Genomic DNA, 25,797 nt, shown 5'->3' with positions numbered 1-25,797 from the left:
GGCAATGTACCTAGAGAGGAGTGGGACAGCTGAGGTGCGGGTGGAACGGGACTTTGTCCCAGTCCTCCCCACAGTAAAGTTCCTGCTGTGAGCAGTAATGAAGCTTCAAGGTTGAGCCGAATTAGCCCAGCAAGCAGCTATTTTTATTTATTTCACATGATAAGCTTTTAAATATTCGGTGCCATGAAGATCAGATTAGATAACACATAGGCAGACTACATACAATTCACGTTAACAAGGCCTGTAAAAGAGGACGTTATAAATATTGATATTGCTCCGTTACAAAGCTTTAGTTACCTTCACGTTGTCGAGTGGCACGGGATAAGCGCAAACAGTCGGCTACAGCAGGAGTGCTGTGAACTGCGTTCAGTAAATTAGGTGAGACAAAGTTGAGCGTGGGTCGCGCGCGTGAATATATGCAGTTGCAAGTTATTGCTCATTTCAATTTTCAGGAAGATGCCAAAGGTGTACAAAAGAAAACATCCCGATAGGGCTCAAGCATCGAACAGTTTGACGCTTCATGCTGTGAGATTGGTGTGCGACCAAAAGAAAAGTATAAGGGAAGTAGCAGAAGCTCTGAAGATATCGAAATCAGCGCTTGGCCGAGCAGTCAAGAAGTACAAGAATAGCGGTGACAAAGATAACATCTTGTTCAAGTCCAATTTGGTTTGCGGAATGATTTTCACCGCAGAAGATGAAGTGCTCTTGAAGGAATATCTGCTGAAGGCTAGCGAAATGCATTACGGACTTACGAGGATGCAGGTTCACTCACTGGCGTACCAATATGCAAAAGCCTTAAACCGGAAGTGCCCAGCATCGTGGGAAGCCAACAATTTAGCTGGAAGAGACTGGTTTAGGGGTTTTATGGACCGCCATCCTGAGCTGTCACTTCGATCGCCAGAAGCGACTAGTCTCGGTAGGGCAACAAGCTTCAACAAGCACAATGTCGATGCCTTTCTTTCAAACCTGAAGAGTGTCTACGACCATTACCAGCTTACTCCAGACCGCATCTACAATTGTGATGAAACGGGCTTCACAACTGCACACAATCCACCAAAGGTAGTAGCAGCACGTGGAGAGAAGCAAATTGGTCAGGTCACATCAGCAGATCGCGGCGAATTAGTGACCGTTTTGTGCACTGTCAATGCGATAGGAAACGCTCTACCGCCGGTGTTAATTTTTCCTCGGGTGAGATTCAAAGATTTTTTTCTGAAAGGTGCCCCAGCCGGAAGTCTTGGTTTGGCAAACAGGTCAGGATGGATGTCCAGTGAATTGTTTTTACTGATTTTAGAACACATTGTAAGACACACAAAGTGCTCGACGGAAGAACCCATTCTTTTAATTCTTGACAATCATGAAAGCCATGTCAGCATCAGCACCATTAACAAGGCCAAAGAGAGTGGCGTCATCTTGCTCACCTTTCCTCCACACTGTAGCCACCGCCTGCAGCCACTTGATGTATCCGTATACGGACCATTTAAATCGCGGTACAACGCTGCTTGCAACGATTGGCTCACAAACAACCCAGGGAAGGCCATCTCCATCTACAACGTTGCAGAACTTGTGGGATCCGCCTACGTACTAACGGTGACACAAAAGAACATAATCTCAGACTTTCAAAAAACGGGCATTTCGCCTTTGAATAGCGAGCCTGTCACTGTGGATGACTACATGATGTCGTCAGTCACCGACAGACCCGTAGCTTCCCCTTGCGGAGAGGTGTCCCGGCAAACAGCCACCATCGTCAGTGAAACGAGCAGCGCAAGCCTTCTGGAAAATGTTTCAAACGGCGAGGTAAACACTAACAGAGCTCGAAGTGTCTCTGCAGATATCTTCACGCCCACTGTCGATGAATCAGCCTCGACGTCAACTGCTTCTCCGAGCCGAATTGTTCCAAGTGACCTTAGGCCCTTCCCTACGGCTGCACCGCGTAAGACCACGCAACAAGGAAGGAAGAAAGGTAGGACAAAAGTCCTTACAGATACGCCAGAGAAGCAGGCAGTTGAACAAGGAGCTATAGAGAGGTTGGCACGACGGAGTCAGAAAAAAGGACCGCGTAGCGCTCTTAAGACTACTGCAACCACCCGCCCAAAAAAGAAAAGGCGTCTGCTGAAGGACTCCAGTTCTTCAAGTGAAGAAGAGACTGTGGCCGTTGTCTTTGACGATTCTGACAGTAACATGTCAGGTTTTGGTAATGAGAAGCCCGACATTTCTGAAGTCGATTGGCCGAATGAACCTGTTCAAGTTACAAGAGGCGATTTTGTTCTTGTCAGGTTTGGTAAAAAAAATCTGACATCTATTACACGGGTAGAGTCGAGAGCAATGATAATATTGACGTCGGTGTCCAGTTCCTGCAAAAGAAAGAAGATATTTCCAGTTTTTACTTTCCTCCTCAGAAAGATGTGGGGACCGTACCAATAGCAGATATCATGATGAAGCTGCCTGCACCAAAAACTATTGGGGGCACAAAGCGTCTGCAATCCTGCTTTAAGTTTGATGTTGATCTTTCGGCTTATAATGTTCGCTTAAGTCATTTGGACAAATGTGTACGGATGTCCCATTCCTCCCAAGTGATGTCCCACTCCACCCAGAGAGGGAGGTGCAATGGGACAGATTTTGGCTGTTATAAAAATTTTTTTTACAGCTACGCCACAAGTTGCAGGAACCAGTGCTTCTGAGAATATGTGTGGCATACCTCGACCTGTATTATAATCTACCAAAACTCGTTCTGTGTTCGAAATAAAGAAAACTAAAAATACATTTGTGAAAAGTGTCCCAATCCTACCGACTCTCCCCTACAACAATGTAGCGTTGATGCCGAGTGCATGGTTCCTGTCAGTCAGCGTGTGGCGATTTCGTAGAAGTACGCCTCTTCCGTAGTTCAAACATCCACAAAAATCTATTACACCTCAAAAACGAACATTTTATCACAGATCATGCACATTTTCGCGATGATGCACATCTTCGCTAAATGACTGGTCTTTCAACACAAATTTCTATAGCATTGTCGTGAATGCACTGATTTGCGTCCCATTTACACCATAGCTTTAAACGATACAGAAGATGAACTTCGTTTAGAACTACACAGCGGCTCAGTGGAGCCGTACCAAATAGCGGCGCCTAAATTCAGATGAGGGAGAAACGCAGAAAAACTTATTACCCTGCTTTGGGCAATAAGTTTGGGTTGTCCACCAGATACCCTAGGTGGACAAAATTAATCCGGAGCCTTCCGTTTACACTGTCCCCCATAAGCCGCTGTGCAGCTTAAGAATTTTAAACACCATAATTTGATTTTACTTATAAGTCTCGGTCATGTGAATGTACAAAGCAAAAGCTTATATAAGTACATAACCCGTTGCGCGGTAAATTCGCTGTGTCTGCTGCCTCCTTTGCTGCTCTCAACCTTACAAGACCCAACTTTTGCATGTTTATGTGCATCATCACAGCATGAAGTCTGTGTCGTAAATGTGAATATACCAATAACAAAAAAAAAATAAAGTTCAGTTTTACTAAAGACCCATGAGATCTGCGTTAAATCGTGATAATGGTTCAGTGGTTTGCCTTTTGGGCATTCCCCGTGGTTAAATATTCTTCTTCTTTGTGGGGTTTTACGAGCCAAAACCAGTTCTGATTATGAGGCATGTCATAGTGGAGGGCTCCGGATTAATTTGGCCACCTGGGGTTCTTTAATGTGCACTACAACGCAAGCACATGGGCGTTTTTGCATTACGCCACTATCGAAATGCGGCCGCCGTGGCCTGGATTCAATAACGCAATCTCGTACTCAGCAGTACAACGCCTTAGCTGACTAAGCCACCGCGGCGGGTAGTTGTAAATGTATACACGCAGCTTCGGAAGTGGACAAAACATCATAGGAGCTCCATTTGTAGTCATACCTCTCAGTCGATAAATTATGCTCAAACAAATTTTTTTTCTTGTCATATTTTTTTTCTGCACACAGCGCCGATGGCCCCGAAATACATGCACTCACTAATCATCGCACATCATTCATTCTCACCTGTTAAATAATTATGGGTCCTCAAGTTCTATCGGCGCCTAATCACTACAACTGGTTTTATTACATGCAACCACGCTTCCACAGTCTCGTAAGCGAGATGTATTGCTAATCAAGTAACACAAGCACACACACAATGTGGTCCCTTTCCCTACGCAAAGATAAGCCGATAACGTCGCTGTTTTCGCCGCACACTTTATCACAACAAACGTGGCACACTTCCATGGAAAGCCGATATTCTTCATTGCACAATCCATCACAGACCACCACCACGTGGTTCACGTTCGCAAGTAAAAAAGGCCAGCGTCGCCACATTTTCATCACGCAGTTTACCACACGCCGATGTTCTCCGACACGCATTACTGCTAATCTGGCTGGGAAGAGAATTGTAGAGGTTCACGTAAAAAGAATAAATAAATAAAATGAAGAAAAACACGCGTCCACATAGTGCCCACCTACACCAACTTCTGCGCGACTGCACCACACAGAAAGCCGGCGGCGGCTGTTTTTTGCCAACCAGGGTCACCACACGTGTGCCGGTGACGTCACGCTGTGACGTCTCCGTTGTGGTGTGATGTACCCCTGGAGAGGTCTATTGGTGATGTTCTCCAACGCCAAAAAAAAACCCTCTTCTTAGATGGGGTGCCTATGAACAATATACAGGACAATGAACAATGCACGGAATCATCAATGCAGTGTGTGGCTGAAATCCTACTTTTAGTAACCCTGCGGCAACAGAATCGCTGGCATTGTTCCTGTGAGGGCATTTGAGTAGTGTGAGCCAAAGAGATGGCAGTCTCACCCATGTTGGTCATTGCAGCTGGCTCACCCTAACTCAAGCTGACCTGCTTTACGCTAACAAGAGAAGAATAAGTGAGAAGGCAAAAAATCACTAAAGAAACTGAAGGGCTGGAAAGGTGCATTAATAGGATGTGGCAAAGCAGCAGTTTTTCTTTTTTAATGGTAGAAAGTGGTCTTACCACAATCCAGAATTAGTTAAAAGAAGCAATGCAAGGCTACAACATAGATGCAGTGGGAAGGGCTCCTGGCACAACCTGCTGCATGCTACCTCTCGGAAAACTTGACTTCAATGTGCAACAGTAACACTCATTACCAATGATGTGAAGTTCAAAAATAGTGTTATGGTTCCATGGACTTCCATAGATATCCAGGATTTGTAGAGGTTGCTATCATCTTTGCCGCAAGGCAACGATGATAGCAACCTCTACAAATTTGGAGGGTGGCAGATAGATTAGATAGATATCGATAGATATTCGATTTTGAGTGTGCTTCAACAGCCATTGGCCTAAACGAGCGCACACTAAGTCAAATACAAAAACCATGACATGAACTGACACATTACAGAAAAAGAAAATCACAAAGGAAATATAGACGATAAAACAATCGCCTAAACAGAGCGATGAAAAACATAAGTTCAGAAAATATGTCCGTGTGTGGGGAAAGGACACAATATTCCTTTTTATAATATTTCTTTCACGTGTATGCCACGACTTGTGGACTCAATTAAAGTGCAAGTTGGAAGAAATCGCATACCGAAGTGAAGAAGGCAAGCTGGGGCTGTATTCTGAAACGTTCCACTTCAGCCATATTTTGCTTTTTGCTTTCAGGCGCGCGCTGATTGGCTAGTTGAGCAAAATGAACACAACAAAAGAAAAGAAGTGCTACGTAGAGAAAGTGCAGAGGAGCTTGAGCGGCAAAGCCACGGTGGCAGCAGATCGGGTGCGACACTCTGGGAGAAGAGCTCGTGCTGTTCCTGCTGCGGCCGAGTGACCCGGGCCAGATGCGGAGGCCTGTTCCGGGACCAAGGACAAGGCCTGCTCAGCGGCTCCTGCGAGGGCGCAGTTGCCTAGGGCCGTTCTTTTTCGAGGCCTACCGAGGTGCTGTCCGCGTGGGTCGACCCTGGGTCGCGGACCTCGTGAGTTGCGGCCGGACATCGAAGTGGTGTCCTCCACGTAGGCAGGCACCATATACGGTAGTGCAGCCGTGCCGGCGACGGTTCCAGCTGCAGCTACCGTGCCACCTCTGCCTCGCTGACCGTACCGCGCAACAACAAACGAGCCGTCATGACCCAAACTGTGAGATGCCTTTTTTTTTAACTTTTGACGTGCCGAACGGTGGTGTAGGACTGGTTATCTTAACTCCCTGTCCTTCTCTGGACTGAGTGTGGCGTACATCTGTCAGTGCGAGAAGCTTGCTCTTTGATATCGTATTGTTTTCCTTTCCTTTGCCCATCGTGTGTGTGAAACATTTTTTTGCCTACTAGCATTTATTGTGCATCTTTTCTCGTGTTAAGACACACAAACAAGTGACGAACATCCATAATTATCACACCGTGCTATGAAAGAATGAAATATAGGTGATCTGCAAGTGAGTCATGGGACAAATGGCACACATCTCAGGATAAAATGTATGAGAACATTTGGTGGCTTTTGCATAGAGGTCATGTTATGTGTACATATGTCTGGTTGGAGAGTAAAAGAACAGAGTTCATTGCCAGCAGTTGCTGTAGTTGTAGCCGAGTTTCCTCGGTGTGCTTGAGCTGGCTGTGTCTGCTCGCTGTTGAACCCTACATCACGTCAGTAGTGGGATAACCTTAACAGGTAACTATCCATCAGCGAGCCGAACAGAACGCACGGCAAACTTTGCGCAAGTGGGAGCTGTGAAAGGGCTTCAGGAAGCTCAGTCCTGGAGAGGCATAGCGGTGTCAACCTGACAACTTCAATTTTTTAAGCATGGAAGAATAGCTCTCCTGGTTTTCTCAGTTCAAAGACTAGGCGTTTGCTTCAGGTGTAATGGCCACTACAGAATATGTTTGCCTTCTGTACCGTGTGGAGCCTGGAGTACCTCACCTGCAGCGAGGGCCAGCACTTCTGCTTTCACATGCAGAAAGGACCTTTCATCAAAGGTTCAAAAAGAGCATGGAGATTGGGTCAGAAAGTTTCTAGCAGCAGAATTTAAAAGTGTGCTCACACCCTCCTGGGTGGAACTGAAGAAGAAAAACAAGTCAAATCTGTACTTGCTCACAATTGGCCTGCAAACTGATAAAGGAACAAGAAGGAGGTGACCAGGCATTGGTTCATCTGCAAAAAAGAGTAGGCGAACTGTGTACTTGGCTGCAGACAGCAGGCGACGGTGTCGATTCAGCTGCCCTTGAAAGGTATGTGGGCTTCCTTGACGCATGTGGCAAAGAGGCATCAAAACTCCGGACCGGCAGCCATGGATTTTATGCTCAGCTTGCACAGATAGACTTAAGTGTCAGTGCATTCTACTGGATGTACCGTGCTAAAGTGATATTGAACATATTTCCAGTACTCTCCCAGTAACTGTTCAAGTTCGGTAAGAAAACTGTCGGCAAAGCTAACGTGATCAAGCACTTAGAATCCACTGCCATGCATTGAGGAAGGGGACTGGTCAATATTATGGCAGAAGAAGATGGATTTCAAGACAGGATTCATATGCACCCCAGTGTGTTCTCCGCTCTCGAGAACACTTAGAACTGTCGAGAACAAAACGAAACATCTTTTTCAATCCGTAAGAATGAAACCAAACCCCGGCGTCTGGAAAAGATGTTACAAGTCTGAGCGTGTCTACATGGACGCTATCCGCAGACATTAACACTTGTTTTATCACAACTACCTTCATCACATGGTAGCTGATAGCCCGAAAAAATTTGGGCACATCATTAATTCCCAGGCACCTCGTACTACCAGTATTCCAAATGAAATGGGTGATCCGTTTGTGATGTTATTGGATGCAGGATCACTCCAGAAAGAGATAGAAGCAGCACGTAGAAGCACAAACCCACATCAGACTTGTATTGGACAGACGTAATAGATTGAAACAGCACATACGCAACAGTTCCCCAAAATACGTTCTAGAAGATATGCAGCTAATATAGGTTAGTCAAATGTAGTCGGCCTACAGTTCATGTACAAGCAAGTGTCTCCATGTCGGAGACGTCGGGGAACCAGTGTCAGACAGCAATGTCGGACAGCCGTGTCGTAGAGCAGTGTCGGAGAGCCGGGTCGGACAGCCGGGTTGGACCGCAGGGTCGAACCACAGGGTCGGATCGCCTCGTGGAGCTCAAGGGGCCCTGCGCCACAGTCGATGTACCGGAGCCTCCGCATGCCCGGTTACCCGATGGCGGGGTTTGCACCCCGGAGAACACTGCGGCAGCCCACCGAGTCACGTCCACAGCTGGCAAGGTAGCCCTGTGGCCGCTCACCCGAACGTTCGATCAGCCAGGCTCAGGACTGCCAGCCCTCCTGGACCAGTTGCCCAGCGAAAGAATTGGACGAGGTAGGCCTGTGACCGCTCAACCGAACGCTCAATCAGCCAGGCTCAGGACCGCCAGCCCTCCTGGACCAGTTGCCCAGCGGAAGAACTGGACGAGGTAGCCTCTCAGCTGGTGACAGCTTTGATTCGGGTGCAGACGTAGTGACGCAGGCGGCGATAGCTCCTATGGCCCGGACGGCCAGCAAGGAAGCCTCTGTGCCGTTGAACGCCGAACCTCGCGCACTGCTCACACCACGGGCCACGCTCTCTCGAGCCACGCTTTTCGAGGCACCACTGTCAACGCTCACAGGTCGGGGTCGATGATGATCACCTTAAGGTGCATACCCACTCCCGGGTATTGGCCAAGAGTCGGTGTCATCTTCGCCACCGCACGGCGCACTGTCTTCACATGCTCATGTTTTACACTCCCATGTACCATATATTATCACAATACCCCCCTTTTCGAGAAAGTTGTTTACAACTATTCTAAAACAAGGACGCGGGATGAAAACAAAAAAGGATAATGTCCTGTACGTTTGCCCGATTACTCATATGAGCACGAGGCACAAATTGCTCACAGGTCATTGCGCACAGTTAAAGTAAGAATTAAAACACAAAGTGCGGTTCTGTTACCAAAGCGCCTCACAGGGGAGTACGATTGGTCTGCACAGCTCACTATCAATGGGACGCCAGCTCCGTCGCTGCAGCAGCTCGGCGAGAAATGGTCAGGCGGTGCAACGATGTTGCTTCGGTGTTAGTTAAAGTAGGTAGAAGCGGGGCTTGAGGCCACGCGAAGCCTTACGATCTGACACGTGGCTCTCACCAGGTAGGTTAACACTCGGGTGTACACCCAGCCATGTTGCTGACTGCGATGATCCTGGTGTCCTTGGAGGACGACACTAAGGTTGGAGACCACAGGAAGCCTTACACTTCGACTTATGTCTCTCCTCAGGCAGGCCAACCCGTTCGTCCACAGTTCCTTTAATACCGTCAACGGTCCTCGGACGTGCCGGCCGTAAATGAGCTGAAAGGGAGAGAACCCAAGGCTTGCCTGTGGAACTTCTCTATATGCAAAAAGCAAAGGGGCAAGGTATCTGTCCCAAGATCGCGGTCTCTCTTGGCACATTCTCTGTAACATCATCTTCAGGTTGCCGTTAAACTTGACGACGAGACCATTCGCCATCGTATGGTAGGGTGTCTTCTTGAGTAGCTTCACTGAGAGCAGTCAACTAACCTCTTTGATTAATTCTGAGGTAAAGCTTGCTCCTTGGTCAGTGACTATTTCTTTTGGCAAACCAACGCGAGAAAAGATCTCAATCAGTGCTTCGGCAACATGAACTGCGTCGATTGCGGGGAGTGCTACAGCATCCGGATAACGAGTGGCAAAGTCGATTAACGTAAGAACATATCGGCTCCCGCAGTCCGACTTTGGTGAAAAGGGCCCGATTAAATCAACAGCCACCCTTTCAAAAGGTGTATGGATCAGAGGCATGTTACCCAGTGGAGCGACTCCTACTTTCCCTTTAGGGGTTGTCCTTTGGCACTTGTCGCATGACTTCACGAAGCGTTTTACGTCTCTGTGTACATCTGGCCAATAAAATTCTTGTAGGACATGATCGGTTGTTCTCCTGATACCTTGATGTCCTGCCATGATGCTTTCATGTGCCATTTCTACTATGTCATGTCTAAATGCTTTTGGGACGATCACCTGCTTAAATGTTCTGCCAGTAGCCAGGTGGTAAAGGCGATACAGCAATCCTTTTTGTTCTATGAATTCGAAGCTGTGACCCTTTCCAGAGTTGAACGACTTGCCCACTTTGGCAAGAATATGTGTCAGCGTCGGGTCTTTCTGCTGTTCTCCAATGAGCTGTCCTTTAGTTTCGTCACGAAAGAAAATTTTTGGAACGTCCAAGGGACGAATCGTGCCTTGTTCTTCCTCTTCAGTTTTGGATTGAGCCACGCTCGATACATGCTGAGGCTTCATAGGCGCCTTAGTCAGCTTCATTTCTATCGACGACGACTCCTCGTTGGGAGCAGCGGGGTGCTTCCAGTCAGAATCCGGATTGTATGGTCCTCTGACGCCTGGAAGATTTCCCAGAACAAGGTCGTAGAGAGGCTCGTCCATACAAGCCACTGTTAATTTGCCTGTAAAGTACGGCGTGTTCACTTGTATGACAGCTTCAGGCAGGTAGTTTGTTGAGCCGTCTAGAAGAACAACGTTGTTCGTTTTTCCCGTCATATACAGTCGACGTCCGATTTCCCGGACGCCCGAAATTCCGGACATGCCTGATTTCCCGGACTCATCTGTGGCACCGTCAAGTTCCCCATAGAGTCAATGTATTAAAAAGTCCGAAATTCCGGACGCTTATAGCCTTCGCCATCCGATTTCCCGGACTTTTTACTGTTAACCGCCGACCCAAAGTCACCATCGACGCCGCCATTTTGGTTGTTTTCATATCCTCGAACCCACCATACTCGCATCGTAGGTGTGGCCAGCAGCACCGCCGCACCGCGCCGCGGCTGCCGTAACCTCGAAACCGCACGTGTCAATCCGTTGCCAGCCGTAGCTTAGCCAAGCCAAACCTCACTGTGTTCGTTCGCGTGTTGTTTTGTCAGCTCTGCCAGCTCTGCGGTCGCGTCTGCGGTGGATCGTTTGCTGCCGCGCGCTATCTTCAGTGATCATGTTTCCCGACCTTCAGCATCCACCGAGTTCCTAGCTGTTTCGTGCTGCGCTTTTCGTCGAGCGGATTCGCCGTTTACAGCGATGGCACTGACTGCTCCTTCGTCTTCGTCCGCGCCTTTGAACGAACTGCCATCTGCGGACGTTGCCTTCGACGATCTGCGCGCTGCCGGCGTGTCGATTCCAGCCGGGATAACCTTTGAGGGCTTCGCCGACGCTGACAAAGACCTCGAGCTATGTGCGGAGTTGACCGATGACGAAATAATTCGTCAAGTTACGGAGACACCGACACCGAGAACGAAGAGCCAGCTCCTACACAGCCAACGAGCTCGGAGTTGACGCGAGCACTGATGACACTGTCATCGGTGTACAGCGGCAACATGACGTTAACTGCAATTGAGGCAGACATGATCGCGGGCAAGCGGACCGTGCAAAAGAAAATAAGCAACTTCTTTGCGCCCAAGTGCTGACCTATGATGTAGCGCCGGCCACGTCGTATTTTTTTTTTTTTTTATAAACGGCTCTTTTCAGAGCCACCTAAACGATGCATTGGCTGAATACCCTCTGGAATAAGTTCTCGTCTGGCAATTGCGGTATTACAACCGGTATCTCGTAGTACGCGAACATTTCTTCCTAGCAGTAAGCCTTCAACCACTGGCATCCCGTCGATGAGGAAAGGTACAGCATTCCCAGGGTTCTCGTCATCGCTGTCACTTGATCGGCGAGTCTTCCTTTCCTGGACGCTTTGCTTTCACTGGACGAGTCCGAACTGGTTGAGATTCGGTGAGTGCACACGAAGAACTCAGTTTGTTGTCCCCCGTACTCATTTCAACAATTTTCAGCTGTATGTCCCGTTCTGTCACACAACTTACATTTTTTCATATGCTTAGGTGGGTTACGGCAGTCTGGCGCCAAATGTCCAAACCGCTGGCAGAGTATGCACTTGAGTTGCGGTTTCCTGGGAGCTTCAATGGTTTTCCCACCAGAATCCTCTGTGTTATTGGGACCTTTTCCTAGGTTTGTCAAATTCTGCGCTTCGACAAAACGATCTGTTAAGCTAGCAAGTTCGTCAAGGGATTTGCGCTCTCGCTCCCTGAAGAAAATCACTAGCTTTGGTTGACAACAGCGCAAAAACTGTTCAGAGATCATGTGATCTCGTAGAACTTCATACGTTTTAGGCACGTTAGCCATCTCAATCCAATGATCAAAATAGGCCGAAATTCTTGCTGCTAACTGTCTTCCAGTTTCGCCATCTACTGCTCGTGCTTTCCGAAACTTCTCTTGGTAGCCTTGAGCCGTGAACTGGAACCTCTGTAGTAAAGCTTTCTTTACCTTCCGGTAGCCTAATGATTTGGCAGCAGTCAACCGACCGATCACAGTTAAAGCTTCGCCAGTTAAACACATGCTCACAGCAAGAGCCGATTTTTCTTGTGGCCAGTTCTGCCCTGTTGCTACGCGCTCAAATCGCTGTAAATACGTGTGCAAGTCATCGCGTTTCTCGTCAAACAAAGGAAATAGCTTCTGTGGATTGAGGGATGACGAGGAAGTGCTGGGCGCAGGCAAAATTTCAGAAGCGGCTGCCGGCACATTCCGAGCTCCTTCCTGAAGCTGTAGCTTTAGCTGGAGGATCTCACGCTGCCTCTCATCAGCTAAGCGTGCTAATTCAGCAGCTTCCTTAATTGCCTCTCGCTCCGTAGCTCTCTCGTTCCTTTGTTTTGCCTGTTCGGCCTCAATCCATCTCTGAAGTTCTGCGCCTGACAATCCTAGTTGGAGTCCTATGGCGGCAAGTTTCACTAAATCCACGGTCCGTCTTCTAATGTGTGTCTGCGCTCAAGCGAAGCTGCCCTCTTTCACTGATTTTACAAGTGAATCCTGGCAGGCTTGCCAGTTTGTGATGTTATTGGGTGCAGGATCACTCCAGAAAGAGATAGAAGCAGCATGCAGAAGCACAAACACACATCAGACTTGTATTGGACACACGTAATACATTGAAACAGCACATGCGCAACAGTTCCCCAAAATATGTTCTAGAAGATATGCAGCTAATATAGGTTAGTCAAATGTAGTCGGCCTACAGTTGATGTAGAAGCAGGTGTCACCATGTCAGAGACGTCGGGGAACCGGTGTCAGACAGCAACGTCGGACAGCAGTGTCGGACAACAGAGTTGGACAGCCGGGTCGAACTGCAGGGTCGGATCGCCTCGTGGAGCTCAAGTGGCCCTGCGCCACAGTCAATGTACCGGAGCCTCCGGGTGCACGATTATCCGATGGCGGGGTTTGCGCCCCGGAGAACACTGCGGCAGCCCACCGAGTCACGTCCACAGCTGGCGAGGTAGCCCTGTGACCGCTCACCCGAACGCTCGATCAGCCAGGCTCGGGACTGCCAGCCCTCCTGGACCAGTTGTCCAGCAGAAGAACTGGACGAGGTAGGCCTGTGACCGCTCAACCGAACGCTCGATCAGCCAGGCTCAGGACCGCCAGCTTGCCTGGACCAGTTGCCCAGCGGAAGAACTGGACGAGGTAGCCTCTCAGCTGGTGACAGCTTTGATTCGGGTGCAGACATAGTGACGCAGGCGGCAATAGCTCCTATGGGCCGGATGCCCAGCGAGGAAGCTCTGTGCCGTCGAACGCCGAACCTCGCGCACTGCTCACGCCACGGGCCACGCTCTCTCGAGCCACGCTTTTCGAGGCGCCAATGTCAATGCTCACAGGTCGGTGTTGATGATGATGATCACCTTAAGGTACATACCCACTCACGGCTATTGGCCAAGAGTCTGTGTCATCTTCGCCACTGCACGGCGCACTGTCTTCACATGCTCATGTTTTACACTCTCGTGTACCATATATTATCACACCTTTATCAGACATTGACCTCGGCGGAACTGCTGCGAGACCTTTTTGACATGGAAATCTGCTCAGTGACTACTTTCCGCCCACAGAGAAAATGACTTCCCGACAAGATGAACGAAGGTGACCACATGTATAGACTGAAGGGGAATGTAGGAGCCTACAATGGCAAGACAAGAGATTTGTGAACATCCTCACAACGACCCATGATCTCTCAAAAACCATCACAAAGTCCAAGAAAGCCAAAGATGGGTCAAAGAATGACGTTCAGTGTCCAGTGGCTGAGGCAGACTACATCAAGTACATGCGCGGTGTCGACTGTTTTGAGAAGCTCAGAGAGTAAAACTCTGTGCAAGTCGAAAGTCTCGTAAGTGGTGGCTCCACATCTTTTACTTTATTTTAGACTGTGCGCATGTCAACAGCTATATTCTGTACCACCTGTCTGATAATGGTGCCAGAGACCATCTGTTTTCTGATCACGGTATCCTGACAGCTTCAGAATACATAGGCCCAAACAATAAAACTTTCCTTCGACCATTTCCTTACCTTACGTGAGGCCTTCTTACAGTGAATTACCAATGGAGGAAGTAAGCGTACTCTGAACACTGCCTTCGTCCGTCCTCACGTGAGGAACGGTTGCTGCACGCCTGCATCCCTTATAAGCTTTACGCGAGCACCTTTATTCAATAAAAAAAGTTGCCGTGTCACATAATCTTTAAATTAAACTGCAAATATAGAGACTCATATACGCTTTCTTCCAGTTTGCTTACTCAGCATGAGAAACCGCCAGTCGAGCGCAAAACTTGATGTGTGCCAGCAACACTGGCACGCCGACGTCTTGACACAAATGCCAACATCTGGCGCCATGCTCACGTTTTTCTGCAGGTGTGCGACAGCACGCAGGCACACTCAAACATGCGGGCCAGCGGTGAGGTGAAGCGCTCGTTCAGGGCCAGCAGCAAGGTAAGGACGCACGAAGGTAGCTTTGGAGGAACCTTACGCTGAGAAAGCACCAAGGAAGCCTTTACCGAGGAAAGCTCAGTAAGCAAGCTTTCAGAGTTACATAATGCGGCCTCACCACAATGAAGGCTTCCTTACTGAGGTAAGGAAGATTTCATTGTTTGGGCCATATAGTGGAAGAAAAAGGTCGGCAACATACGTTCCCTGAAGGCCTTCCAAGGTGACAGGAAAAAATGTTGGTGTACGAGGTGAAGCATCGCATTTTCCCCGAGGAACAGAAAACTTCAAACGCTGCCGGTGCTGTTCAAGTAAACAGAACGCCAAGAGATCGATGGTTATTTGCTCGACGTGCAATGTTCACCTTTGCACCCCGCCATGCTCTGAGAAACTCCACCAGAAGTAGGGTTGTGCCAAAAGACCTGTAGGGAAGTATATTCCCACCCTAATAACTTTTATTTTGGATCATTTTAAGAAGCCTTTGACACCGCATTATGTTCTTCCGACAAACATTGTTTTCAAAAAAACCTTGCTTAAGTATTTACAATAGATACCTCATGGGCATTTAAGGGTTAACGGTTTCTGCTAAAGTTCTCACCGCACATAGGAGGATAGATTTTTGCCGTAACCAAGGTTGAGATAAAGCCGCCATGCAGAGATAACTGATCACAGGACGTACTAGTTTGTTCTTGTTCGGACTTCAAAAGTGTTTTAGTTATAGGCACGCAAGTGCAAGTAGTAAACAATTCAAAGAAAGCATTTCATTTACCGCAATTGTAGGAATGGAATGGATCAGCTCATCCACTCCAGGAGTGGGAAATGGCCCAACTTTCACCAATCCGAGTAGTTCGAAGGAGTGGTTTTACGGGGAATCTCCTTTCTGCAGAACAGAGTGGCAATGGATTGGAAGGCCCCACTCCACAACTCTGGTATTACCTTGGCTGTAAGAATCTCCGACCACTAATGAATACTTCAGGATTGGACAAACAAATTTTTATACATAACAAGTAGCTGAAAGTTTCAGGCAGATCAGTGCAACAACCTTCTTAAGAAGCCCAACTTCCTCCTAGCTCTCTTTTCAACATAGGCAACCAGCTCGTTCTACTTAAAATCTGCGCTATGCATAACACTTAAGCATTTACAAGTTTTAACCGTTCATGAAATATTCATACTGTGAAGCAAGTTATATTCATGTTACAGTCATGGCCACCATTTTCTTTTCATTTATCTTCATCGGCAAGGTTGTGCACCAAGAATATATTATTTTCATTAAAACAGAGTTTAAGAGAGGCTGGTCGTGTGCACTACGTATTTCTTGACAGAAGATGCAATCACTGCAAAAAACCTTATACTAGCCAAAGTATCTCGGGTTACGTTGTCAATGAACATTAATTAAAAAGAAAATAGCACAAAGCGCTGACCCTTGAGGAATTCTTGACATAATAAGTTGCGAATTGGAACATATGTCCATCAATAGCAACCATTTAATTTCAGAAGGAAAGGTAGGCGCCAATCCAAAAAAGCAGAGAATCCCTTTTCAATATTGGTTTAAGTGCTGTCAAAAGTTTTGGATTGGATACCTGATCGAATACTTTCGCGAGGTCTAGGAATATTGTATCAATTTGGATTTTCTTGTCTAAGATCGCTGCAATATCACAAACAGTTTCTATGGCCATGTGCAAATATTTACACTTTTCTAATATCGAAGTGAATACTTGATATTTGACTTCGAAACCAAATAGGGCTATTCGGAATGTTCTGTTAAGGTGAACCATCACAATAAAAAAAAATCTTAGCAAATTCACTTGCAAACAGTAACACACAAATTAAGAAATTGCATGGCACGCATCACAGCTGTCATATTCTTTGTTTACGCATTGATTAGCGCTGGAATACGCACGAGTGCATCAATATTCTTCCCTTGCACATTTACACAATTCTGATTCAAATTATTGGTTAGTGAGCAAACAAGGTGCCGTGTATCATCTTATGCGCTTTCTATGACCATGTCTTTCTACAAAATTTGAAAATTCCTATATATCGATATTGACAAGGCCTATATATCGAAGTGTTCTGCAGACTGTGGGTGACCAAACCAAACACACTGTATATACATGCATAATGAACATAATCATATAATAAATGCACCCCCACATAATAAATGCACCCCCACATTCGTAGTGGAAAATCTGTTGTGTTCTTGTTTTTCTCTGGTAATATTCGCACCCCAAGCTTGGTGGATCACTGCGATCACTGGTTGTTTTGACTAGCGATGATGATGCAGGTCACCAACAGCTGTTCATCTAGTCATTTGAACTGCCAATCTACGTACAGGCGCACAGTGTAAGCTCCGAAACTGTTAGTAGAATGTGACAATCTTAAAGGCCATGTGCACAACGTTGTGGAGACTCAGCACAAGTAGCACCGACACAACCCTATTACCATCATCACCCCACGCAAGTACACTGTTTTGCAAGTGATGCACAGCTGTGAGCCTTTGCGGGTATGCACGTGTGCTACGATGGGCAAGTACCGTAAAAACCTGCGTATAGATTGGACCCTCATATAGTCCAAAGTGCAATTTGGGGACAGCAAATATGGAAAAAAAGTTTTTATCCGCATATACTCCAAGGAAATTGGTCATTGAAAGCATTTATTTCCATTGCACTTCCACTTCACCTATTTCCATTTCACTTCAGCCCAGTCATTGTCGTCCATCACACTTTTCTCCGCAAGTCCATTGTCGGAGTTACCCTCCCATAGAAATTCGTCTTCAGTGTCATCAAGTGCATTCACTACCGAGCATTTTTTGAATGTGTGATGGACGAGCTAATTGGGAACGCAGGCTCAAGCATCAGCGATCCATGAGCAGAGCATCACTGGAGAGGCTCATTTGAGACGTCCAGCCGGAGTCACTTCAGGCTCTCCTGACCTCATCCCCTCCATATAGCAGTGCTTGATGCGGTCTGTGAATGGCTTATTTATGCACACATAAAGCAGTTGCAACTGGCATATCATCCTGGGATGACGACAAGCTCAGTGCCAGACTTATGCAGCAGTCACTTCAAGTCAGACAGGGGACAGCGAAATGCGTCTAGGAAGAGTAGTGATGGGAGCCCCAGCAGTGCTCCAGGCCACCATCTCCACACAGACTTTATCCGATCAAGCACCAGTGCTTAATCAAACCACCTTTTTTCTTGACAGCAGATGACGTTTTTTTGGAAACTTGTCCCTTCTCGGCACAGTCTTCCGTTTGAACACCACGTAGGGTGGTAGCTTGCAACCGTCTGCTGTGCAAGACAACATTATGGTGACCTGCGTCTTCTCATTTCCAGTTGACCCCACAAAAACTTGCCTGGAGCCTTTCTGCCTGACGCTAGTGCTGAGGGCATGTCCAGATATAGTGGCATTTGAGCAGAATTGCCTATCTGGTCCAGCTGAAAGTTGACCAACCGCGCGCAGTCATTCGCAGCTGTGGCAGGGCTAGATGAGAAGACGCGTGCTCTCCTCCCCATGCACGGATTTGATCACATGACCTCTAACCCGAATATTGAGTGCATGGGAAGATAATGTCCATCCAACCTTTTCGACTCAGTGTCACAGGCTTTTTCTCGCGCCCACAGTGTATGGGTCGCTAACTCATATGACTTTTCGACTTTATACGGGACATCACGGCGACGACGACAGCGAAAATTTGCCTGGAGTGTCGATACAATTGCTGTCGCAATAAAAGGAGAAATAGAAAACAGGCGTCGAGCTCACTTCTACCGTGGCTGCAGATGTTGCAATGTGCAGCGGCTACAAACAGCCTGAGCATCGACGACAAAATCAACAGTGGGCACCTGGCTTATCGGTACTTCGCCAGAACCCGTCTGACGCTGTAAAGGAAGCGTATTTTCCACTGTATAAGCACCAGCGAAAACATAACACTAGGCGCACGAGGAGACAGCGCACGCGAAGGGACCAGCCATCTCGGATGGCCCAAGCTTGAACTCGGTGCAGATTAACTCCAATTAAGCGCGTGACCCGCGTATGTATGGCAGAGGCAGGAAAAGTAGGAGTTGAGGACCCGCGTGTTCCAGCTGCTAGGCAAAAGAAGATTCCACGCCGCTATCAAGAAGGTTCCTCAGCTCACGTGTTTCCATCAGCGAGTGACATGTACCGCCAGAGGTTCTATGAAGTATACTTGACACAGTGCTGTCTTCGTTGAACAACAGGTATCCACCTGATATGTGGCAGCATAAGTCCCACATTGAGCAGCTTGCCATAGGGAAGGAAGACGAAGCATTTATAACATAGTTCTACGGTGACGACCTTGAAACAGGACGCCTGATTTTGCACAGAGATATGCTGGTGACATTTAAGCCAGCAAAGCTCGGCATCATTGCACACAATTGGGGACGTCGTGCACATGTTTATGGGAGGCAAGGGCGAACACCTGCAAAACCTTTGGCGGAAATGACCAAGCTAAAAAAAATTGCGTTCGCCATACCGGTCTCGTCGACCACATCTGAGAGGTCCTTTTATTGCCTTTAGTGACTGAAAATATACTTGCGGTCGACGACTGGACAAGCCCGTTTGAACCATCTGGCAATTTTGCCCATCCACAAAGAACTCTCCCGCAAAATCAATTCGAATAAGATTGCCAACGACTTCATTTTCAGATCAAGTGCCCGAATGAACACTTTTTCAATGATGGTGAAATCATCACATCAGACAACGAACTGATGTCTTCAATAGGAGAGAGAAAGGCACAAACTTACAAATCAAAGAAGACTACCTGGCTTAGAAAACAACGCAAAAAGTTATACAAAGGAACGAAAATGGGGCACATAACAGCGCAAGCAGAGTGAGGCCATTGGGTACGAAAAGACACGTGGTTGTGCTATTTGTAAAACTCTGTAGTCTGTGCATTTTCCTTATTAATTTTTATTGTAGGACTCAGCGCACTTCAATACCACCACTGAAACGTGGGAGGCAAAGCTTTCCTCTGACGACCTGGACAACCAACGCAGTCTTGTTGCCCGGGCCAAGGAGGCAGCCCAAGCTAGAGGGTTCCTGGAATAAGCAGCCCTCCCACCTAGGGTGAACCGGGTCCCGACTCGGATTACCGTTTCAGAAAATAAAAGTTTATTTCTCTTTCTCTCGTCATATGCTGCATTTTCCGCTTAACACAATCCACGCTGCTCCTATATTTGCTTTCGAATTCTTTCCCATTTTGGAGATATCGCTGTCTTGTTTATTTGCTAATATGTTTATTTATTTGGGCACCTGAGAATTTGTGCTCTATAACAATTTATTCTGCCTCTGGAAAATAAACGAAACCAGTGGCATAAGGCACGCTCTAACTAGTGATGAAACTTGCGTTATGGAATCACATTATACGTAATGGGACAGTAGCTGTGTTCCATTCTGCTCATAAGTTCTGTTCAGAAATTGTTATATATTTTTTTTATTTCGAAAGCTTGCCCTTGGGCATAATACAAAGTATATCAAAAATACACGAACTGACTTGATTCATGCAAAAAATCTAGAAGTGAACGATGATACGGTCCATGAATCCAACGTTCAAGGTCGGGTGGGCGGCCAGGCCGAAGGCCTGTTGCCCGTAGGTGGCGGAGACGGCTTAGGTGAAGTCCTGGGCACGTCCATAATAGGTGTGTCACTGTCACATTTTGAATCGTAGTGTCACAAAATGGGCACGATGTATCATAGGGACCGTGGTACTGTTGTGCCGAGAGAGCCGTCGCAGACGGGGTGACTGTGACCCCGACCTGCAGCCTCCGCAACGTAACCTCCTCTCGGCGGGTTAACCCACCAGGGAGGTCTGACCCACACGGAGGTATAAGAGCTCATGTGGTACGTCGGAGGTTTTCTTTTTCTCGGAGCAGTTGTCCGCAAGCGTCTTCAGGAAAATGCGGAAGTGGGTACGTTATGTTCTCAGGGTAGGTTGCCAAATCTGCTTCAAGTAGACCCGGCAGGGCTGCTCGAGGCACCCACTGAACGCGTATCACTAAATTCGTAGTGGCAGCAATACGGTGAATGCTATCCGAGAGAAGAGAGGACCGAGAAATTGTTATATATCATTCAGTTTTTATATATGTTATGTCTTATCTTCTCAGTAACTAAGTTTTCGTCAGGAAAATATTTCTTGATTGTATCTTTTGTATTGAAACTTTTACAAAGTGTTACATTGCTTTTTTGATGGAAGTGTACTTGTGCGACTTAATATGCACAAAACACATGTATCTCGCCCTAGCACGCTTAACTGAATCCACTTGACGGATGGCTCAGCCAAGAGACTCCAGTCTCTTGGCGGGGCGAGGGGACTGAGGCTGTAAAATTGAATTGTCTCCTACTATCAGGTCTTGCAAATACTCATATGAGCTTAAGCTCGTCACTGCAGTAAACAATCTTTCGAGGTGACACGAAGTTTCCAGCGTAACTATTATTAAAGGTAATATATATATATATATATATATATACACATACATGGGTGAGGTTCGGAAAGCTAGTCAGGACCCAGCCCCCCCCCCCCCCCCCCGGAAAAATGAAAACTTTCCGCCTATGATACAGTTATTTGATCACGGCGGTGTAAGTTAGACTGATATTGCGTGAAGTCATATCGTGAATAAGTCCAATTAAATTAAAGGTGATTTAGTTAAACAAGAGGACAGACAGACTCAACGTGCTTAAAGCACGCAAAAAATATTCATGGTGGCCAAAGTGTAGACACTGTGCCAAGTTCGGCACCTGCGCGTGCGATGAGTGGCTTTACCGCATATCTTGGAGAGGTGGCCAAACAAGCGCCGCAAGCGCGTTGCCACACTTCTCGAATTTCTACAACAGTCGCCAGGTGGCAAAAGGGGTTTTATGGGACGCGCATCGCAAGCTTTCGTTGTCCTGAAGGCATTGTCCGTGTAGTTTCTCGACATGTTTTTCTTTAATTTTGTCTGTTCAGAAATCAGACTCATCCTTATGTAAACTGAAGTAACTGTTCGCAATATTTGTCACGAGTGCATGTCGGAGAAACACAAATAAAAAAAATTAAGCCAGTTCCACGCTTGTGAAATCTGATGAAACATCGGAGCTCTGCAAGTGTGTGTATCAAATCAAATTTTATTTCACATCTGATACACGATGTAGGCAGCACAGACAAAAAGCCAAAATCAATTCGGCTTGACAGGGGTCTGCGCCCCTTTCAAGATTGTGTAAAAGTAAAGAAAACAAGAATTAGCAACAGCAATCACATTGTTAGATAGCATTGTACAGAGGCAGCTAGGAGAGGAATCTAAATATACGCAATGAAAAAGTGTGGTTCAAGCAATGTAATACAGGGACAATCATCATTGTTGCAGAACTGTAAGGAATGAAGCAAGTAATCAGAAAGCAAGTGAATTTAACAAAGACGGTAATGGGACAGTAGCTGTGTTCCATAATTTGTGTGTGCGCGTGGTATGAATCAGTTCGCATTATGACGAGTGTTGTATTTTTTGATGTTCTTGCATAAGCTAGATAGGTGCTCAATAAAGTGACTCCCTTGCTTTCTTTCTGTAAGGTACCGTTGCAAGCGTAATTCATTGAATAGCAAGTTTACAGGACAAACTTGAAGCTTCTTAAAAAGGGGTTCAGTGTGTGCATCATAAGCCGAGTTGCTAACAGCACGCACAGCCTTTTTCTGTAGTAGAGAAAGTTTAGTAGTGTTTGACCCTGTAGTGTTTCCCCAGACAACATGCCAGTATTTTAGGTGTGACGCTCGCCTTCGGAGTGTGATTACCTGGGTTGAAATCCCACCTCGTAAAGAAAGTTCATATTGTTTCTTTTCTTTCTCTCTCCCTCTTCTTCTTTCTCCCTCTTTCTCTCTCTATCTCGCTCTCACTTTCTCTTTCTCTCGCCCATAGCAAGTTGTGTTGCAATCATTGGTACAATGCAACCATATGGTTCCCATATATGCATGTTCTACAAGCGTGGAAAAAAAAGTGGGTATATAGCGCAGTGGTTACGACGTACGCCTTTGGACCGTGGGTACATGGCTTCGAATCCCACTTCACCCCCCAAATAAGTTCATTTTGTTTTATTTATTTCTCTCGCTCTCTTTCTTTCTCTGCACCTCCTCTCCTCCTATGCTCTGCTATCACTACTGATCAACGCTCGGCACAGCTCAACCTCGGCCTTAAGCTCCCCTGATAAAATAAAGATGACTACCGCACCTAGCTCCTCTATTCTTAATGCCCTCCACACCGAAAAAAACCCTGCTCGCGTGGTTAACATGAATGTGACAGAATGCGACAGTAGCGCATCACATTTCCTAGCGCATCACGAGAACGATGCGCTAGCGTTTACATATAGCACATCACCCTTGATGATGCGATAGTGGCGGGATGCGGTGCAAGGTAAATACACCTGGTTGCGAAGCTTCCATAGAAGCTCATACGTTCAAAACATGGCGGCTTATCGCCGGTTCATGGGGCTTAGCGCCATTACGGTGGCTAGATTGGTAGGTGTGCCGACCGACGTAGTTCACTGCTTCTCCGCGTCATGACAGCAGGAGTGGCGCTGCGATTGGAGGTCTGTCACGAAACGCGTGTCGTCTGCTACTCAGACTACTGCTATTGCGCTCCTGTAAGATTTCAAATACTTTGTTGTTTCTAACTAAAACTTGAAATAAAGTGGCAAATTTACGCTGAAAAACACTTTAAACGTGTGATGTGTCTTGTTTTCATCAGTCAACCTCAAAAATGGTCATTATGTTGTCTGCTATGAGGTAGACGGCACGCTGAGCTGCACTCGCAGCTGCGATATTGCACCGTTCTTTTATCATTTACCTCAATGTTTAGGCAGTGGAATGAATACCGTGGATAACGCTCATCAGTGTCAAGCTCCTCAGGATCCAGGACAGAGTGAAAATGTCGCTACACCAAAAAAAAAAAACAGGATGGACACCACTTGCTTTGCGCCCTATTGTAAGTCCGGCTACAAACATGCGAGCGAAGGGCAGAAGATATCGCTTTTTGCGACGCCCCGTGACCCAGAATGGTTAAAAAAATGGGAGCGTGCATTTCACCGTGCTGACAAAGAACTTCAACCGCATTCGGTAGTGTGCGAGTGCCACTTTGAGGACCAGTTCGTTGAGCGTCACTCACTCATGTGATAGGCGGGCAGGTTGTACAGATTTCGAGGGCATATCCGCGACTAATGGCGTTTTTCACTGGTCGATCTGGAGCGGCCGCCGAAATCCTGGAGCGAGCGCTCGCAATTCACCAACCCTAATCTGCCAGCGGAAAGCGAAAATGCTCCGCGCTGGATCGTACCGGAAGTTTGCTCACACACATCACAAAAATCACCTTCCGCTCTGCATGTTTCTATGGCCACCAAGATCGCCGTCCCCCACCGAGCGGAAGTGACGTATCCTTTCGTCCTATTTCCGCCCGAATCCGCACCTCGGCAGCGGAGCAAGTGAGAGCAATCCGGCGCGGAGCGAGTTGATCCGAGACGACCAGTGAAAAGCGCGAACCCGCTCCAGATCGACCAGTGAAATTCGGATTCGCAGCTGTGGAGCAAAAAATCCTGCTCCAGATCGACCAGTGAAAAACGCCATAAGCGAAGCTGTTCTATCAGTACTGTTATGTATAGTACCCATGTTTCGGTATAATAAAAAGGCTAGGCAAGCCAAGCCTAGCCAGTGCTTGATGTCACACATGGCGGTATGGCACTTGCGGCTCCGTGCCGTCTCATCGTAACCCGGGTCGTACAATAACCATATGACCCCCAAACAACATAAAATGGTGTCAGAAGATTGACTGACTCTTCGCCCGCAACCAGTAAGTATGGCCAGCGCGTTTATCCAGCCACCACTGCACTTCGAACCGGGTGACGACCCATCGTCCGCATGGGAAGAATGGCGGGAAGCATACATGATATATGAACTGGCTTGTGAATACGACACTAAGCCCAGATCAGCACGGAAGGCATTGTTGCTTCATGTGCTGGGACCGTATGCTCATCGCATCGCAGACTTTTCCTGCGGATCCTGCCGCCGACAGCGATGACGCAGACCCAGTGAAGTACATTCTTGACAAGTTTGACGAGCTGTATTGGCTGTACAAGAACGTCATACAGGTAGCAGCCCTGTTCAACTCTATGGTGCAAAAGCCAGGTCAGTCAATTGACGATTTTGTAACTGATCTTTGACGACAGGCGCAGAAATGTGACTTTGGCGACAAGTGAGACAGACTCATTGGTGGCCGCATAGTGGTTGGCATTCGTGACGGAGATCTCTGTGAACGTCTCTTGCGAGAGCACGACGTTACGCTTGAAAAAATTGTGTCTGCATGCAAGGCAGCTGAAATCTCGAAGAGGCATGTACAGGAAATCGCAACAAGTGACCAACTGCCAGAGGTTAATGCCGTTCACGAGCATAAAAAAACCCCGAAGCGATCAGATCGCCCGATAAGTGCCAACAGGCCTCAACAGCCTCATCGCTCGTTTGAAAATTCTAATCGTAAGTGTTCTCGATGCGGAACCTCGCATATCCCTCGACAGTGCCCAGCTTATGGCAAAAGTCACAACTGCGGAAAACTTGGCCATTTCGCGCATCTGTGCAAACAGCCACGTCGGCAGCCAGCAGCGTACAGACTGCAAGTTGGATTGCTAAACAAGCATCTACAGCAAGACTCACAGGAAGAATTACACTTGGGCTGTTTGACTACGTGCAGTGTCACTGTCGACACAGCTGACTGGAGCGAGACTGTCAGTGTGAATGGGCATGAAGTGACATTCAAGCTAGACACTGGGTCAGATGTCAACATAATTCCTGTACGGATGTTCACACAGTGGCCGTGCAGACCAGGAACAAAGCCAACGACAACAAAAGTCACTACCTACAGTAGGTAACCACTTCCGATAGGCAGCGAATGTGAACTTATTTGTGCAGCAAACAGCAGTGTGTGCCAACTCAGATTTCTGTTGGTGAAGGAGCCACTAAAACCAATACTGGGAGCCA

General features: G+C 47.3%; 1 pseudogene; it reads left to right on the top strand.

Annotated features, from left to right (window-relative positions):
* LOC125945114 (uncharacterized) overlaps nt 1–25,797 on the top strand; it is a 59,941-nt pseudogene that overhangs the window by 25,846 nt on the left and 8,298 nt on the right.

The sequence above is a fragment of the Dermacentor silvarum genome, chromosome 4 (genome assembly GCF_013339745.2).
Source record: "Dermacentor silvarum isolate Dsil-2018 chromosome 4, BIME_Dsil_1.4, whole genome shotgun sequence".
Taxonomy (NCBI): Eukaryota; Metazoa; Arthropoda; class Arachnida; order Ixodida; family Ixodidae; genus Dermacentor; species Dermacentor silvarum.
Note: the sequence above shows the minus strand (reverse complement) of the source record. Positions and strands in the feature narration are given on the sequence as shown.